Source organism: Rhinatrema bivittatum, chromosome 1, assembly GCF_901001135.1.
Source record: "Rhinatrema bivittatum chromosome 1, aRhiBiv1.1, whole genome shotgun sequence".
NCBI classification, from domain to species: domain Eukaryota; kingdom Metazoa; phylum Chordata; class Amphibia; order Gymnophiona; family Rhinatrematidae; genus Rhinatrema; species Rhinatrema bivittatum.
This window is the reverse complement of record NC_042615.1, coordinates 527,259,684-527,264,880: the sequence shown is the minus strand read 5'-3', so window position 1 is coordinate 527,264,880 and position 5,197 is coordinate 527,259,684. Positions and strand designations below refer to the sequence as shown.

Here is a 5,197-nt window from a genome sequence, read left to right as displayed (position 1 = left end):
TGATTTGAACAATCCTAGTTCTAGTTTAGTTACTGTACTGATGGGGTGGTGTGAGAACGTTAAGGATTTTTTTGCAGCTAGGAAGATACCCCCTCCTCTTTTTTTTTGTCTTGGGATGGAGAAGAAATCTTGGGATGGAGAAGAAGTGCCATGGTGCATGTTATGTAAGGGCTAGCTAGCTGCAAGCAAGTTGCTCTTATGGTTATTTACACGTCTAGCATGCCAATGAATGCCTGCCTTACACTAAAGCATTTGCTGAATACACCCTTAGCCTGAAAAAGGATTCTTTAATTAACCTCTCAGTCTTTTCTTAGTAAGGATCAAGACCAAAGGTGTCATCACCCTGAGTGAACTATGAAAAGTGATGCTGAGACCTGGGATTGAACCAGGGACTTTTAGATCTTCAGTTTAACACTCTCCCAACTGAGCTATCTCGGCTACTTCGGGAAGGTGTGGGGGAGGGGCCGGTCCTTCTGCGTGCAACGCACTGCTCCACTCTCTCTCCACACCTGCCTCCCCCCTTTCTCTTGCACAGAACGCTATTTAAGAACAACATCCACTGTTCCTCTTTCAAACCTTCTCCATCCCCTCACACAAGAAACGTAGCTTCCTCTTACATACACTAAGGTTGTAATGGACAGCTTTCTAGTATCAAAGCAAAGGGATAGTTTGACATACTTGTCAATTCCAAAAGAGAAATTCCGTCATCAGCTCAATGATGGGCCAGCCCAGGATCCTTTCCCCAGTGGGATCAAAAGGCGCACGCCAGGAGGTGCAAGACCCCTGGCTACTTTTGTGGCTCTTAGCTAATTTTCCAAGGGGGGAAAATACCCATGTAATCTTCTCTAGCAAAACTACCACAACCTCCTGGGTGGCTGAATGGGGACAAATGCTGCTCGAGCTTTTCTCTGTTTCCTCTCCAGAGCCCTCCCCTACCTTTTTTGCTGCTGGGAGACAAGATGAGTATGGTTTCACATTCTGAGGGACGGAGGGAGGCACAGATTTCTGTCAGGCTATTCTACCTAGGTCCATACCTGATTGCCCAGAGTTGGGCCTTTAAAAATTCTGTTCTCCTCTTAAAGCTTCTGCTGGGAGTGAGCATTAAATGGCAGGCTCCACTGAGATTTGAACTCAGATCACTGGATTCAAAGACCAGAGTGCTAACCATTACACCATGGAACCTCCACATAGGTCTCACCACCACCCTCTCTGCTTGCTTCCCGCCCTTTCAAAACAATTCTTCCTCATTTCTTGTAGATACCAGGCAACTGCAATCTCATTTTGCAGCTATTCCCTAAGCTTTGATCTAGCTTAAAAAGTACGTAATCTAGGAGTAATAATGTAAGGGCTAGCTAGCTACAAGCAAGTTGCTCTTATGGTTCTTTACACGTCTAGCATGCCAACGAATGCCTGCCTGACTTGAAAGCATTTGCTGAATACACCCTTAGGCTGAAAAAGGATTCTTTAATTAACCTCTCAGTCTTTTCTTAGTAAGGATCAAGACCAAAGGTGTCATCACCCTGAGTGAACTCGGAAAAGTGATGCCGAGACCCGGGATTGAACCAGGGACCTTTAGATCTTCAGTCTAACGCTCTCCCAACTGAGCTATCTCGGCTACTTTGGGAAGGTGCGGGGGAGGGGCCGGTCCTTCGGCGTGCAACGCACTGCTCCACTCTCTCTCCACACCTGCCTCCCTCCTTTCTCTTGCACAGAACGCTATTTAAGAACATCATCCGCCGTTCCTCTTTCAAACCTTCTCCATCCCCTCACACAAGAAACGTAGCTTCCTCTTACATACACTAAGGTTGTAATGGACAGCTTTCTAGTATCAAAGCAAAGGGATAGTTTAAGACATACATGTCAATTCCAAAAGAGAAATTCCGTCATCAGCTCAATGATGGGCCAGCCCAGGATCCTTTCACCAGTGTCAGGCTATTCTACCTAGGTCCATACCTGATTGCCCAGAGTTGGGCCTTTAAAAATTCAGTTCTCCTCTTAAAGCTTCTGCTGGGAGTGAGCATTAAATGGCAGGCTCCACTGAGATTTGAACTCAGATCACTGGATTCAAAGACCAGAGTATTAACCATTACACCAATGAACCTCCACACAGGCCTCCCACCACCCCCCCCTGCTTGCTTCTCGCCCTTTCAAAACAATTCTTCCTCATTTCTTGTAGATGCCAGGCAACTGCAATCTCATTTTGCAGCTATTCCCTAAGCTTCCTGCTGTTCTCCAGTATGGAACGCTGGACAAGGAAAGCCAGCAAGAGGATTTGTTGGCATCCAGGACAGAAAAGGCAACAGGTTCCTGTGAGATTTGACTCAGATTGCTGGCGTAAGAGTCCTGACCTTTACACCATGGAACAAGCACATGCTCCACTCATCTTAAAATGATTAGACCTCTCATGGCTTGTACGTGCCATAAGAACATAAGATATGCCATACTGGGTCAGGCTAAAGGTCCATCAAACCCACTATCCTGTTTCCAACAATTGCCAATCCAAGTCACAAGTACCCTGGCAAGTACCCAAACAAGAAATAGATCCCATGCTACTAATGCGGTCAAAAGCAGTGGCTAATTATGGGCTTCTCCACGCAACTGCAATCTCATTTTACAACTATTCCCTCAGCTTCCTGCTGTTCTCCAGTATGGAGACGCTGGACAAGGAATGCCTGCAGAAGGGTTTGTGGGCATCCAGGAGCGAAAAGGCAACAGGTTCCACCGAGATTTGAACTCGGATCGCTGGATTCAGAGTCCAGAGTGCTAGTCGTTACACCATGGAACCACTCTGTTACCTTCTCCCTTCAATAGCGCCATGGTGCATGTTATGTAAGGGCTAGCTAGCTACAAGCAAGTTGCTCTTATAGTTCTTTACACGTCTAGCATGCCAACGAATGTCTGCCTGACTTGAAAGCATTTGCTGAATACACCCTTAGGCTGAAAAAGGATTCTTTAATTAACCTCTCAGTCTTTTCTTAGTAAGGATCAAGACCAAAGGTGTCATCACCCTGAGTGAACTCGGAAAAGTGATGCCGAGACCCAGGATTGAACCAGGGACCTTTAGATCTTCAGTCTAACGCTCTCCCAACTGAGCTATCTCGGCTACTTCGGGAAAATGCGGGGGAGGGGCCGGTCCTTCTGCGTGCAACGCACTGCTCCACTCTCTCTCCACACCTGCCTCCCCCCTTTCTCTTGCACAGAACGCTATTTAAGAACATCATCCGCCATTCCTCTTTCAAACCTTCTCCATCCCTCACACAAGAAACGTAGCTTCCTCTTACATACACTAAGGTTGTAATGGACAGCTTTCTAGTATCAAAGCAAAGGGATAGTTTAAGACATACTTGTCAATTCCAAAAGAGAAATTCCGTCATCAGCTCAATGATGGGCCAGCCCAGGATCCTTTCACCAGTGGGATCGAAAGGCGCGCGCCAGGAGGTGCAAGACCCCCTGGCTACTTTTGTGGCTCTTAGCTAATTTTCCAAGGGGAAAAATACCCATGTATTCTTCTCTAGCAAAACTACCACAACCTCCTGGGTGGCTGAATGGGGACAAATGCTGCTCGAGCTTTTCTCTGTTTCCTCTCTAGAGCCCTCCCCTACATTTTTTGCTGCTGGGAGACAAGATGAGTATGGTTTCACATTCTGAGGGACGGAGGGAGGCACAGATTTCTGTCAGGCTATTCTACCTAGGTCCATACCTGATTGCCCAGAGTTGGGCCTTTAAAAATTCAGTTCTCCTCTTAAAGCTTCTGCTGGGAGTGAGCATTAAATGGCAGGCTCCACTGAGATTTGAACTCAGATCACTGGATTCAAAGACCAGAGTATTAACCATTACACCAATGAACCTCCACACAGGCCTCCCACCACCCCCCCCTGCTTGCTTCTCGCCCTTTCAAAACAATTCTTCCTCATTTCTTGTAGATGCCAGGCAACTGCAATCTCATTTTGCAGCTATTCCCTAAGCTTCCTGCTGTTCTCCAGTATGGAACGCTGGACAAGGAAAGCCAGCAAGAGGATTTGTTGGCATCCAGGACAGAAAAGGCAACAGGTTCCTGTGAGATTTGACTCAGATTGCTGGCGTAAGAGTCCTGACCTTTACACCATGGAACAAGCACATGCTCCACTCATCTTAAAATGATTAGACCTCTCATGGCTTGTACGTGCCATAAGAACATAAGATATGCCATACTGGGTCAGGCTAAAGGTCCATCAAACCCACTATCCTGTTTCCAACAATTGCCAATCCAAGTCACAAGTACCTGGCAAGTACCCAAACAAGAAATAGATCCCATGCTACTAATGCGGTCAAAAGCAGTGGCTAATTATGGGCTTCTCCACGCAACTGCAATCTCATTTTACAACTATTCCCTCAGCTTCCTGCTGTTCTCCAGTATGGAGACGCTGGACAAGGAATGCCTGCAGAAGGGTTTGTGGGCATCCAGGAGCGAAAAGGCAACAGGTTCCACCGAGATTTGAACTCGGATCGCTGGATTCAGAGTCCAGAGTGCTAGTCGTTACACCATGGAACCACTCTGTTACCTTCTCCCTTCAATAGCGCCATGGTGCATGTTATGTAAGGGCTAGCTAGCTACAAGCAAGTTGCTCTTATAGTTCTTTACACGTCTAGCATGCCAACGAATGTCTGCCTGACTTGAAAGCATTTGCTGAATACACCCTTAGGCTGAAAAAGGATTCTTTAATTAACCTCTCAGTCTTTTCTTAGTAAGGATCAAGACCAAAGGTGTCATCACCCTGAGTGAACTCGGAAAAGTGATGCCGAGACCCAGGATTGAACCAGGGACCTTTAGATCTTCAGTCTAACGCTCTCCCAACTGAGCTATCTCGGCTACTTCGGGAAAATGCGGGGGAGGGGCCGGTCCTTCTGCGTGCAACGCACTGCTCCACTCTCTCTCCACACCTGCCTCCCCCCTTTCTCTTGCACAGAACGCTATTTAAGAACATCATCCGCCATTCCTCTTTCAAACCTTCTCCATCCCCTCACACAAGAAACGTAGCTTCCTCTTACATACACTAAGGTTGTAATGGACAGCTTTCTAGTATCAAAGCAAAGGGATAGTTTAAGACATACTTGTCAATTCCAAAAGAGAAATTCCGTCATCAGCTCAATGATGGGCCAGCCCAGGATCCTTTCACCAGTGGGATCGAAAGGCGCGCGCCAGGAGGTGCAAGACCCC

The 5,197-nt window shown here is 47.0% G+C and overlaps 7 non-coding genes across 7 annotated transcripts; all 7 read right to left on the bottom strand.

The window, feature by feature from the left end:
* Window positions 1-365: 365 nt before the first annotated feature.
* Window positions 366-438, bottom strand: TRNAF-GAA. Its single transcript has one exon. It is a non-coding gene; the product is annotated as a tRNA-Phe (tRNA).
* Window positions 439-1,110: 672 nt separating this feature from the next.
* Window positions 1,111-1,182, bottom strand: TRNAQ-UUG. Its single transcript has one exon. It is a non-coding gene; the product is annotated as a tRNA-Gln (tRNA).
* Window positions 1,183-1,542: 360 nt separating this feature from the next.
* TRNAF-GAA lies at window positions 1,543-1,615 on the bottom strand. The gene has a single exon. It is a non-coding gene; the product is annotated as a tRNA-Phe (tRNA).
* Window positions 1,616-2,713: 1,098 nt separating this feature from the next.
* On the bottom strand, window positions 2,714-2,785 carry TRNAQ-CUG. The gene has a single exon. It is a non-coding gene; the product is annotated as a tRNA-Gln (tRNA).
* A 245-nt stretch (window positions 2,786-3,030) lies between these two features.
* On the bottom strand, window positions 3,031-3,103 carry TRNAF-GAA. Its single transcript has one exon. It is a non-coding gene; the product is annotated as a tRNA-Phe (tRNA).
* Window positions 3,104-4,459: 1,356 nt separating this feature from the next.
* Window positions 4,460-4,531, bottom strand: TRNAQ-CUG. The gene has a single exon. It is a non-coding gene; the product is annotated as a tRNA-Gln (tRNA).
* A 245-nt stretch (window positions 4,532-4,776) lies between these two features.
* On the bottom strand, window positions 4,777-4,849 carry TRNAF-GAA. The gene has a single exon. It is a non-coding gene; the product is annotated as a tRNA-Phe (tRNA).
* Between the last annotated feature and the right edge of the window lie 348 nt (window positions 4,850-5,197).